This window comes from Wyeomyia smithii, chromosome 1, assembly GCF_029784165.1.
Source record: "Wyeomyia smithii strain HCP4-BCI-WySm-NY-G18 chromosome 1, ASM2978416v1, whole genome shotgun sequence".
Classification (NCBI taxonomy): domain Eukaryota; kingdom Metazoa; phylum Arthropoda; class Insecta; order Diptera; family Culicidae; genus Wyeomyia; species Wyeomyia smithii.
In genome coordinates, this window is record NC_073694.1 from 71,946,660 (window position 1) to 71,960,082 (window position 13,423).

A 13,423-nucleotide genomic window follows, 5' to 3' on the forward strand; every position below is an offset into this window, starting at 1 on the left:
GCAGCAGGTGAAGGATTGCGTCCAACGCTTTCGATGGGGTGCTGCGCATTGCTCCCGTTATAGCAAAACACGCAAGTCTCTGCAGCTTCGCTAGCTTTGCTCTCGTAATTACCTGTTTTGTTTTGGGCCACCAGACTAAGGAAGCGTATGTTATTTTCGGGAGTATAATAGACTTGAAGATCCATCTTATCCATCTCATCTTGAGACGATACTTATTCTGACAGTGCCCTGTGAGTAGACCTGTAAATGTCTAAGCCTTTCTTATTGAACCTTAGAAGAGTGAGCGCACAGACCACTAACAACTAAGCCATTCTACTTATTCTCCTCAAAATGTGGAAAGATCAAAGTGAATGAGCATAAGCGCTGCATATAGCAATTTTTTGTGCCACACTTCGTTATTCTACTTTGTTTTTATTTCTGCCGCTCGCAGAAAAATAATACACTTGGTGCTTACACCACAGCTGAGCGAAACAAGAGTGGTGATTCACTCTAGTGAAAATACTGTAAGTATGAGTTGCCTCACACTGCCCAGCTGACTCACCGTTACGTTCTCAGGGTCGTAGCGTGTTCGGGGGGGACACAGTACAATGCAATACCAACCGATCTCGATCAGGCTAAGCGGACCAACCAAAGACTAGCGGAAAAGGATTGGCTCTAAATTAAATATAAAAGAGAAAGATTCATTTTACTTCTTTATTCCGAGTTTTACGTTCCATGTTGCGGTACCGATCCCGACGACGCGTTGGGGCCCATCGATGACATGCAGGAGGGAGGGAGAGAGGGTACGTACCTCGACCGTTCACCGGTCAACCAATGTGGGTCGACGATACTACGATATTTCGCCGTGTTCCTCCAGGGGACGTTACAGCTTGGTTGGCTTGTCGAACTCGCTCGGTTTCCCGACGTCTCCTTTGTTGGGATCCTTCAGCGCCGAGCGTGGGGTGATGGCGGCTTCCACCGGAATATAGGAGCTGTTCCGTCCCGAAGGTGTCCAGGGTTTGTCGTGCTCCACGAGGCGATCTGGCTCACTCGAACACAGCGGGCGCTATTGTCTTCTCCTTCCAAAAAGCACTTTTAGTACCACTTTAAATTTTTCCCGTTTTCAATGTCACGTATTCACGATCTGACGGTTCGAGCTCTAATAAATTTCTCTAACGGCGGTCACCTACTATCGACCTTCTCCCAATCCTCGATCTCCCTCTCTTTTCATCTCTCACTCTTTTCCTTCACCCGGATACAGCAATCTTGATGACATATTTTCTTGATTCGGTATGCACCGGGGTGGCGTTTCGTCAGGGTTGTTCTTTTGTTAGCGGTTCTTTATCGGTAGAAATATTTTTAGTGCGGACTATTTTGCCGTCTTTAGCCGTTGCGGTTTTTCCGGTACATTTTGCTTTTCTTATTTTCGTAACCGCCTGTAAGGTGTGGCCGCCTTCTGGGATTTCTGATGGCCTTTTGGGAACCACGTCAAAAGCCCCAACGTCTGGTCTGCACGTTCCGGGGTGGGCTCCAAAGACCTCATTTATTCCCAGATTGTCAACCGACCCGTCCACGGGCTTACAAGCGGCTACAATACATAACATTTTTTTTCGCAAATTATCGTTGCCTAATTATTGGGGTAAATTTTATTAATTTATGTTAGTAATTTTTAGTAAAGCTTAAATCTATGTTAAACGAAAATTACAACATTTGGAAAACAAAATAAATTAACAGCTAATAAAAATATTAAAGAGCCAATCACAAACAAAACAAAAATTTACAACTTACATACTACAAACTAAACAAGCCTTCAATTGGGCCGATCGCCTTGAAAGCGATCGGTAACAATACACAGAAGTACACCGCGGTGATCATTGCTGATAAACTCGACAGCATTCGAAGAACAAACATGCTTCCGAGATACAAAGTGAACAACGCAACCTACTTTCCTACCTAGATGTTCCACACCAACCTACTTTCCTACCTAGATGTTCCACACCAACCTACTTTCCTACCTAGATGTTCCACAGATCACCCCAGTTTGTTCGGAAGCCACTCAGATATAGGCGAATATCAGATACTCACGATTCGCTGCTTTCTTCAAGTAAGTGCGTCGCTTAGCTCAGCAGTGTGAGAGCGGTTTTTTTTTCGCAGTGGAAGATATTCTCCTACACGCTATACGCGCTAGTGAGGAGAAATAACAAGCCTGCTGTGCGGTTTTTAAAAACACTTCTCGTCATGTTGAAATCGAACTTTTCGTAAACATCGTTGAACAAGCGAGTTTATTGGTTCAAAGGCTTGTTGTTCCATTAGTTGGTTCTGTGGTAGCGGCCTGTAGGTTATAGTTTCGGGCAGAGTTGCCAATAATTTTTTTTATTTAACTGGAAAACGGCTAAAGAAAAACTGGAAAAAACTGGATTCCAAATAAATTTAAAAAAAAAGCAAAAAAAAATGATTTTGAGAGCGCTTTTCTGTTATGGGGATTAAATCCACTTTTAGTTTAGAATACAGCAACTAAAGAGATAACTCTTCACAAAAAAATACTCATTTTAATCAGAACTGTTTTGTTTCGGGCTTACATTTTGTTAAAATTATGGACTGTAAAATTTCCTCTAACAGCAAAATTTAAAATTACGCAATCAATCTATCTCAAAATTGAGAAAATAGAGCTTTTCCGTTTACTTTTATTTTTAACAAAAGTATTAACGCAACATTCCCTTCCGTTACATCAGTGAAGTTTAAATTTCAATTATTTCTGACTTCGCTATCTTTTGGTATCTAATTCTTCTAACAATTTTTCAACTGCTACGCAACAGAAAATAAATAGAAGATTTTTTTATGGTCTGGTAAAATCTTTTTGTTTGGTTTAATCTTAACTATGTCATGCAGTCTTTTATTTGACCGTGTTTCGTGCGAGAAGATAGAATACTGAAAATGCTGTTAAGAATTGTCATAACAATTTATCAATCTACAAAATTTACGTTTTAAAAATATTTGCGAAAACCAATCGGAGCTTGAGTGAATAAAAAACTGGATAAAACTGGCAAATATCTGACAAAACTGGAAGATTTTGGGAATAAACTGTTTGACTGGATCACTTGAAAAAAACTGGAGGAATCCAGTTTAAACTGGAACATTGGCAACCCTGGTTTCGGGATCGACGCGGAGGGATATTCATAAAAATTTGCTCAAGTAATGCAGGGCACTCAATTATTTCGTAAAGTACATCGAAAGCGAAAGACGTTACAGTTCATCACAGCAACTATATCTTCTCTTCGTCGGTGGTCACTCCAAGATCGCAAACAGATGTGACACACATCATGTATGTACATTTTGAGTAATGCCCTTTTGAAGTCGTGAAGTACAAAAAAGTGATATAAAATCAATTGTTACTGCCGTGATAAAATTAAATTCCATAACCCGCGCGAGCAGCGCCAATAAACTCAAAACGTAAATAAACAGAAGATCAAATTTCAATCGAATGCTCCCGCAGGTAGCATGTAGTAGCCATGCACTCACAGGTAGAACGATTGGCAACAAAATAGTAATTACGTAGGGTCAGCGTTTTGAGGCAGGTGGCTCACGCTGCCGTACTTTAAAGACTGTATTATACATTGATTTGTAAATATTGAATTGTAAGCGTAAAATTAGTATATAAGGAAATTTTGATTGAATAAAATCGAAGTTTATGGTTAGTCTGAATTTGGTCGTTTCACTGGACGGACCGAACCTTCCTATATTAATAAGTGATTACTCTTTGATTTCTCTTCAAGAAGCATAGACCTCCACTTTAGCGAGGACACTAGCTAGAAGACTTAATCAGGCCAGAGTTATCCTTACTGGTATACAGAAAATCCTATAGAACGTAACCTATTTCCCCCTTCCAGACGCATAGGCCTTCGCTGTAGTAAGGCAACTAGCAGGAAACGGGAAAGGCCAGGTAGTCGTTGCTAACAGGAGTCTTGGTCCGCCTTGATTATCGGTTCCGCTCGCGTATTTAACTGTCGTTCGGTGACAAAGCCTTGTTAACCCGTACCTTCGCCCGGGGAGGCCGCGTAACGCGAATAACATATGGTGGCTCCAGAGAGGAGCAAGTGAACTCAAACTCTATTAACTCGATCGTGCGCGGTATCGGTAGCGTGTCGGACACTCGAAATAAAACCTAACATTAACAATATGGTTAAGTTTGTGGATAACCCGATTGGGCACTGTCGGATGTGCATCGAATCCGACGAGAAAGGTGTACTTGTGGAATGCTGCGAATGTGACCGTTGGTTCCACTTGGCATGCGTGGGACTGAAGGACCCGCCGAGAAGTGAGGACTACTGGACATGCCAAAAATGCTACAAGATTGCAGAAAATCAGCAAAAGATGGAAGAAAAACTTAAGAAATTGGAAGCCCAAGCCAAAGGCAAACGAACACCATCGTCGGAAAGAACGACAACAACCGAAGAAATATTGCGTATTCATCAGAAAACTATGGAGGCTCTCGTTAAGCAGCTCCAAGTTAAACCCGAACCAACTTCAGATATCAGTCTGGCCCAACCCAATCAAAACGAAGATTGGACAATCTACCTGAAAAGGCAAGCTCTGGCTGACTTGCCTAGGTTTGATGGCGCGCCAAAAGATTGGCCAAAATTTAAGAAAACATACGAAGAAACCACAAAAGCAGGAGCTTTTACTAATCTTGAAAACTTAAACCGGCTGCAGAAGGTTCTGCGTGGAAATGCCGCAAAAACTGTGAGTCAACTGCTGATCGACCCGGAGAATGTCAAGAAAATAATCGAAAGACTAGAAGAAACATACGGTCGACCAGAGGCGATTTATAACGAACTTCTCCACGAACTAATAAAAATTCGTAAGGAGAATAAAAGTGCATTATTAGAAATAGCAGATGCACTGGATAATCTCGTGAGTACAATAAATGTAATCAATTGTGCTCAATATCTGAACGACCCTCGTTTGGTCGATACTATAGTAAAGAAATTGCCCTATAATATTCAAATAAAGTGGGCTGAAGAATTGAGCAAAGAAAACATTCATTGCCCAGATTTAAAAACACTGAGTGAATGGATAAAACCACTCGCCAAAATTCAGAGGATGGTTAACCCTTCGATCGAGAGCTCTGAAAGGAAGTCAAGAGTAAACATTCACCAAGATAACCGGAAAAAGTTCTACAACAAATGTCCATTTCGCGAAAAGGACCACAAAGTCTATGAATGTGATACATTCAAAAAAATGAACACGGAAGCAAGGAGAAAAATTGTTACACAAAAACGACTTTGCTTTGGGTGTCTAGGAGCAAACCATCTAATGAAAGATTGCGAACGTGCTAGAACATGTGACATCGATAAATGCCAGGAAAAACATAGTAGATGGCTACATCCGAGAAATAAGAAAAACGTAGACAAGGCCAACAAAATGATGACGACGCCGAAAGAAGAAATCGTAGAAAAGCTTGTAACCACAGAAAACGCTTCATCTTCTAACTCTGGAACTACAAATCACCATCAAACATTCAGAAATAATATTTATTTCCAAATTATTCCCATAACACTTAGAACAAGGGAAAGGAAGTAAATACGTTTGCTTTCTTAGACGCCGGCTCATCACTAACTTTGATCGAGGAACAAATTGCTGATGATCTCGGCCTAGAGGGACGCTCGAGTCCTCTCAAACTCACCTGGACGCAAAACGTCACCAAGCAATCGAACAGCAGGCAGGTACAAGTTACACTCGTCGGACCTTCAAAGAAACCATTTATCCTGAAGGGCGTAAGAACAATTGACAACCTCCAGCTACCAATTCAATCTCTAGACATGGATGCTATGAAAAAACAATACGATCATCTGAAAGACTTACCCATTGAAAGCTATACGGTAGCACGACCATCAATACTAATTGGTCTCGACAACGCGCATCTACTAATGCCTATGGACAGAAGAATGTTAGACGAGAATTCTTCTATGGCTATGAGAACCAAACTAGGATGGATTCTCTTTGGTAACCTCAAGTTGAATATCGCACAAGACTATGTCATGGCAATACAGGAAAATGACGAGATGCGAAACATGATGAAGCGGTATCTCAGCACAGAAGATTTTGGAGTCAAAACAGTCGAAAGTCTGCCAAAGGGTAAGGAGGACAAAAGAGTTGAAGTAATAATCAACGACACACTGAAATATCTAGGGAATAGATACGAAATTGGAATGCTGTTCAGACAAGACGATGTCAAATTCCCTGACAGTTACCAAAACGCCTTAAGACGATTGACTCTGTCAGAGAAAATGCTTGCGAAAAATGAGAAACTCAAGCAATGGGCCATACTTAACTTTAAAGAGTACGTTGCGAAAGGATATGCCAGAAAATTAACACCAGCAGAATTACTTACACCTACAAACAAAGTTTATTATCTACCACACTTTATCGTCATAAATGAAAACAAGAACAAACCAAGATTAGTGTTTGACGCCAAAGCAGAAGTTAAGGGTGTCTCATTAAACTCAACCCTTTTACCGGGGCCGGACGCCACAACATCGATCTTCGGAATATTACTACGTTTTAGAGAAGGAAACATAGCGATAAGCGGTGACATCCAGGAAATGTTTCATCAAGTGAGAATTCGTCCGGAGGATCAGCACGTACTACGCTTCTTATGGAGAGCTTGCGATACATCAAAACCACCGGAAGTATACGTCATGATGGTTATGATATTTGGCGCCACCTGTTCACCGGCCTGCGCTCAAATAGTAAAAAACTTTAATGCGAAAAAATTCGAAAAAACTCACCCCGCCGCAGCAACCGCTATTGTAAAACAACACTACGTCGACGATTACCTAGACAGCTTCCACACTCAAGAACAAGCAGTTCAAACAGTCAACGATGTTATAACAATCCACGAAAAGGGAGGTTTCTTCATAAGAAACTTCATATCAAACAAATGCGAGTTACTTCACTCACTCCCTGAAAACCGGTTAATGGATTCAAACAAGAAAGATATAACTGACAAAGAGTCTCACGTAGAAAGGGTCCTAGGGCTACACTGGAATACACAACACGATTATTTTAGTTACCAACTAAGGTTGGATAAACTAAATGCAGAAGCATTAAAAACGTTAAACACACCGACAAAAAGAGAAGTACTTTCATTCGTGATGAGTATCTATGACCCGCTCGGATTAATATCGCACAAAATTATAGAAGGAAAAATAATCCTCCAAGAATTACATAAGGAATCGATGGAATGGGACGACACAATCACGTCACGCATTCTGTCCCGATGGCGAAATTGGATCAGTACGTTAAAACTGATGGGAAATCTAAAAATCCCAAGAAGTCTTCACATAGAAATCGGAGCACTTCTAGAACTCCACACGTTCGTAGATGCAAGTGAAAATGCGTTTGCCGCAGTAATTTACATAAAATGCGGAAATACCGTTAGCCTTGTGGCAGCTAAATCGAGAGTAGCACCTATTAAAACACTTTCAATACCACGATTAGAGTTGCAAGCAGCTTTGCTAGGCTCCCGGCTAGCAGAAACAATAGTAAATGAAATACGTCCGACAATATCAAAAAGAATATATTGGTCTGACTCGCAAACAGTCTTAGCATGGATTCGATCTGATCATCGTAAATATAAGCCTTTCGTGGCTCACCGCATAGGAGAAATTCTAGATACAACAACCGTACAACTGTGGCGTTGGGTCCCATCGCTGCAAAACCCAGCTGACGAAGCAACGAAGGAAGTGAAAAGAAAATCTATTTGGATAAATGGACCTGGATTCCTGCATTTTCAGGAAAACAACTGGCCTACGCAAAAACCAATTGAAGAAACCTCAGAAGAATCTAAGGATATATTAGCACTACATATAACAACAGAAATACAGCAATATGATTTCATACGGGAAAACCGCTACTCAAATTACTGGAAACTAGTTCAACACCTATGTATACTACAGAAATTTGTCAATTGGATCGCAGAAAGGAAACATTTCATAAAAGCTATAAACAGAAATGATCGAGACATCGTCGAAAATACGCTTTACAAAAAGGCCCAATGGGAAGCATTTCCTGTCGAAATGATGGACCTAACTAAAAATAAACAATTAACCAAGCAAGGTCCTTTATCAAGCCTGCGACCAGTGCTGGACGAGAATGGCGTCATGCGTAGCAGAGGACGGTTAGAAAACTTATCCGCATTGAAAAACTCGGCCAGACAGTTAATAATCCTTCCTCAAAAACACCACATTACCCATCTCCTTGTGAGATCATACCATGAAAAATACCTTCACCACGGAGATGAAACAGTAATCGGGGCACTTCAAACCAAATATTGGATTCTAGCAGTACGCGCCGTGCTGAAAAATGTTAAAACACACTGCCAACAATGCATCATCTGGAGAACGAAACCTAATCCACCACTGATGGCGGCGCTACCCGACTTTAGAGCAAAACCATATTTACATGCGTTCACGCATACAGGTGTGGATTACTTCGGCCCATTCGAAGTAAGAGTCCATAGATCCATAGAAAAGCGCTGGGGAGTATTGTTCACCTGCTTGTCGAGCCGAGCAGCACACATTGAAATGGCCGAAAAATTAGATACCGACAGTTTTCTAACATGTTTCACAAACTTTCAAAACAGAAGAGGAAAGGTGTCCCATATGTACAGCGATAACGGCACGAACTTTATAGGTGCCTGGAATGAAATAAGAGAGCTACAAGCATGGGCGAATAAGATAAACACCACGATGGAGAAAGGACAATCGGCAGCACTCGAAATACAATGGTCATTTAACCCACCCGCAGCACCATATTTCGGCGGTGCATGGGAACGTTTAATAAAAATCATAAAGACTTCCTTGAAAAATATGTTTAAGAGTTGTAAAATGCCTACACCAGAACTACTAAGATCCGGCTTCAACCAGGCAGAGTTTCTGCTAAATTCCATACCGCTTACTTATATACCGCTCGAAACGTTCGACGATGAAGTTCTAACACCGTTTCACATATTGATCGGACGAGCAGGAGAACATGTATCCCCAATTGCACCAACAGTAGATGGATTTAATAAAGAACAATGGAAGCTAGCGCAACACCACAGACAACTCTTTTGGGATCGTTGGAAAACAGAATACCTCCCAACATTAATAAAAAGAAACAAATGGACCGAGGAGATCATTCCACTTAAAGAAAACGATACCGTCATCATCACAGACGACAACGTACCAGCTGGAAGATGGTTGAAGGGGCGTATAATAAAAACATACCCCGATAAAGATGGACAAGTCAGAAAGGCTGACATACAAACGGAAAAGGGCATTATAAAAAGAGCAGCGACGAAAATAGCGGTTCTCGACGTTACACAGAAGGAGAAACCAGAAGACGCTCAACATCTCCCATCAACGAGCATGCCGGAACAACACGTCATGATCATACACAACGACGTTAGCATCAAGGACAACGTAATCAACAACAGCAATAACAGCAACAACAACTCCAATCAAAACAACGACAAGGTCATCAATACGAAACGTAAACTAGCGGACGAAAATATCTCTAACTGGGGAAAAAGAAATAAACTGGATATTGACAAAATTAAGGAACTGAAAAACCAACATCTAAAGAAACATCCACCCCGAACTATACCAGAACGAAATAAGCGGATCAAACCATGCAGTTGGATTAAGGCACTTCTACTCAGCACCACGTTGTTATCAATCATATCTCCAGCAACATCTCTATGAATTCAGCCGATCAACAAGGACGGTCTTATATTTCACCATGAAGGAACGTGTATTGTACAAAGGGGACTATGGACCTCAGAAATAGAAACAAACATTAAACCTCTAGAAGATATAAAACACATTGAAGACATGCAAACAAATTTAGGAAATGCATTAAATAAAATAACAAGAATAATCAAAGACGACACCATTATCGAATCAGCGATAGCAGTAGAGCAACAATGTGTAGTTGCCATCGAAGATATACAAACAATGTTTCAAGAAAAAATTAAAAGAATGAAACGCAGCAAAGGTATTTTTGGGTTTTTGAAAGATTTAGTATTCGGAGGTGACGATTTAGAAGACCAACTACAAATAATACATCATGAAGATAACCTAAAGTTACATCAGTTATCTAATCTCATTAATACATTAGACGAAAAAACAAACACTTTGAAAACACAACTCAGCAAAAAAATTTTTAGTATTCAGGGAAGGTTAGATCATTTAACAAACCAATATAATTCAAAAAGAGCTGATATTGCAGTAAAAAAGTTGTTGGAAACCATAGTGCTCGTTCGACAAATTACCGAAAGCACTATAAATAAGTATAAATTAGTTCAACGAGATCCTATTCCAGCAACAGAGAGGCTACAAATACTTGCCAAAATAGAAGAGAAAATCCCACATGATTGTATGGTTCCAAAAGAACAATTTGCAAGCCATTATGAAATCACCTTAAAAGAAGATGCACTTCACATAATAATGAAAACAATTATTATAAATAGAGAGAAATTCGAACTATTCAGAATTATTCCAATCCCTAGAGTTTACAATAGATCCATCATAACGATAAATAATTCATTTATAGCGATCAATCACCAAGAACAATACTTTTATACTTCTAAAGATGTAACTAAACTTAATGAAAGTTATTATATGACTCATCAAAATACTTTTCTTACGGAACCAGACTGCATTGTAGCTGCCATGCTGCATAAACTACCAAAAGAAATGTGTAAAATTGAACAACTTGAAATCGATTACTTTGAAATCATAACATTGTCTGATCCTAATGTAGTATTATATTATGCCCAGAATCCACGAGAAATAATTATACATTGTGGTCAAACAACCACAACACCACCACATTACGCAGCAATAATTTACATGGAACCTGAATGCGAAATTCGTTCAAAAAACAGTGTAACATACTCAAGCAATACTAGAGAATCAAAAAGTAGGAAGATTTTTTTCAAAGTTAAAAATGAAATTCCACACGAAATAGATGAAAAACAAATAGCCGCATATACAGACATAACTGATGACATTACAACCACATCAAGTGGCAAAATCCAACCAATAAGCAATCATCATTTGCTACCTCTATTATCATTGTACTAACAACAATACTTTTAGCTATAATTGTTACTGTTCTATATTATATATTGCAAAAACAGAAAACCAGGAGACAACAAATTACACAATATCCACTACCTCAACCCAGAAAAAGGAAACCATGGCCAAAACCAATTATAAGAATAAATGAAGATGCATTATAATATTTATCACGACAGATGTTAAGGTGGCGTAACTTTTCAGTTACGGGGGCCGGAATGTTACTGCCGTGATAAAATTAAATTCCATAACCCGCGCGAGCAGCGCCAATAAACTCAAAACGTAAATAAACAGAAGATCAAATTTCAATCGAATGCTCCCGCAGGTAGCATGTAGTAGCCATGCACTCACAGGTAGAACGATTGGCAACAAAATATTAATTACATAGGGTCAGCGTTTTGAGGCAGGTGGCTCACGCTGCCGTACTTTAAAGACTGTATTATACATTGATTTGTAAATATTGAATTGTAAGCGTAAAATTAGTATATAAGGAAATTTTGATTGAATAAAATCGAAGTTTATGGTTAGTCTGAATTTGGTCGTTTCACTGGACGGACCGAACCTTCCTATATTAATAAGTGATTACTCTTTGATTTCTCTTCAAGAAGCATAGACCTCCACATTAGCGAGGACACTAGCTAGAAGACTTAATCAGGCCAGAGTGATCCTTACTGGTATACAGAAAATCCTTTAGAACGTAACCTATTTCCCCCTTCCAGACGCATAGGCCTTCGCTGTAGTAAGGCAACTAGCAGGAAACGGGAAAGGCCAGGTGATCGTTGCTAACAGGAGTCTTGGTCCGCCTTGATTATCGGTTCCGCTCACGTATTTAACTGTCGTTCGCTGACAAAGCCTTGTTAACCCGTACCTTCGCCCGGGGAGGCCGCGTAACGCGAATAACATCAATTAAACACTGATTGTAAAGTACGTTTTTCAACCATCATTTCATGAAATAACTTATAACTTTAGTGGTCCCCGTGGCTCTGTGGTTAGCGATGTCGGTCGGCTAGCTCTCCCACACGGTTGTGCGGGTTCGATTTCCGATCGAGTCGAGGATCTTTTCGAACTGGAAATTTTCTCGACTCAGCACTGGGGCACGGTGTATCGTTGTACTTATCCTACACATACAAAATGTGCCAAAAACAATATCGATAACGAATTCTCTCAACTAATCTAGTTGGTCGAGACCGCTATTAGCCCCAAGGCTAAGCGTGCGATATTGTTTTGTTTCATGAAATAACTTCCAAAATAGTTTCATGACACTTAAAATTGAAGGAAAGATTTATTTGAAAATCCCACAGTGCACAGTGGCCTAAGCTTGAAAAATCGTGTTCGTTCTAAATTTGACTGCCAAAACTTGATTTGATGTACTCAATGTCTTCAGCAAAATTGTTCCATAGAACAAGGCCTCACTTTTGGAGTTTTCTAATTTTTTTCTAATTTTCAATATACAAGATTGCTTTCCTAGGCAAAGTTGTGGAAAAATTGAAAAGCAAAATAATTGCTAAACACTGCGATGTCCTATCTGTACGTTGGACACGACAAAATAGAGTTTTTTGTGGAACACCCCTCCTTAAATCAGTTTTTGGTCCATAACTTTTTCTGTGATTGTCGAAACAATAGATTTCACAAAGTCGTGAGGAAAGCTTAGTTAAATATATAAAATCTTAGAACATTTGGAATTGTTCTGACCATTACAGACAAAATTATAGACAAAAATCTGATTTCAGGTAGGGTTGTTGCGTGTCTAACATAGGATATAGGACATCGCAGTGTTTACCAATTGTTTTTTTTTATTTCTCCACAACTTTGCTGAAGGAAGCAATCTGGTAAATTGGAAATTAAAAAATAAATATTTTTTTATCTAACTGTTAGGTGAATTCATCGAAAAACCGAAAACGCCAAATGTAAGGCCTTGTTCTATGGACCAATTTTGCTGAAGACATTGAGTACATAAAATCAAGTTTTCAAAGTCAAATCTAGAACGAACACGATTTTTCAAGCTTAGACCACTGTGCACTGTGGGATTTTCAAATAAATCATTCCACCAATTGTAAATAACATGAAACTATTTTGGAAGTTAGTTCATGAAATAGTGGTTGAAAAACGTGCTTCACAATCAGTGTTTAGTTGGTTTTATATCACTTTTTTGTACTTCACGACTTTCAAAAGGGCATTACTCAAAAATGTACCGTACGACGATTTTGAAATTTTGCCCAGAGATTCTGGACATCATAACGAGTCGAATGGTGTACTCAGATATTTTGGTGCATTTTTTTTATAACAACGGTCTGTGGGAGCACCGTGATATGGGCAGGCAC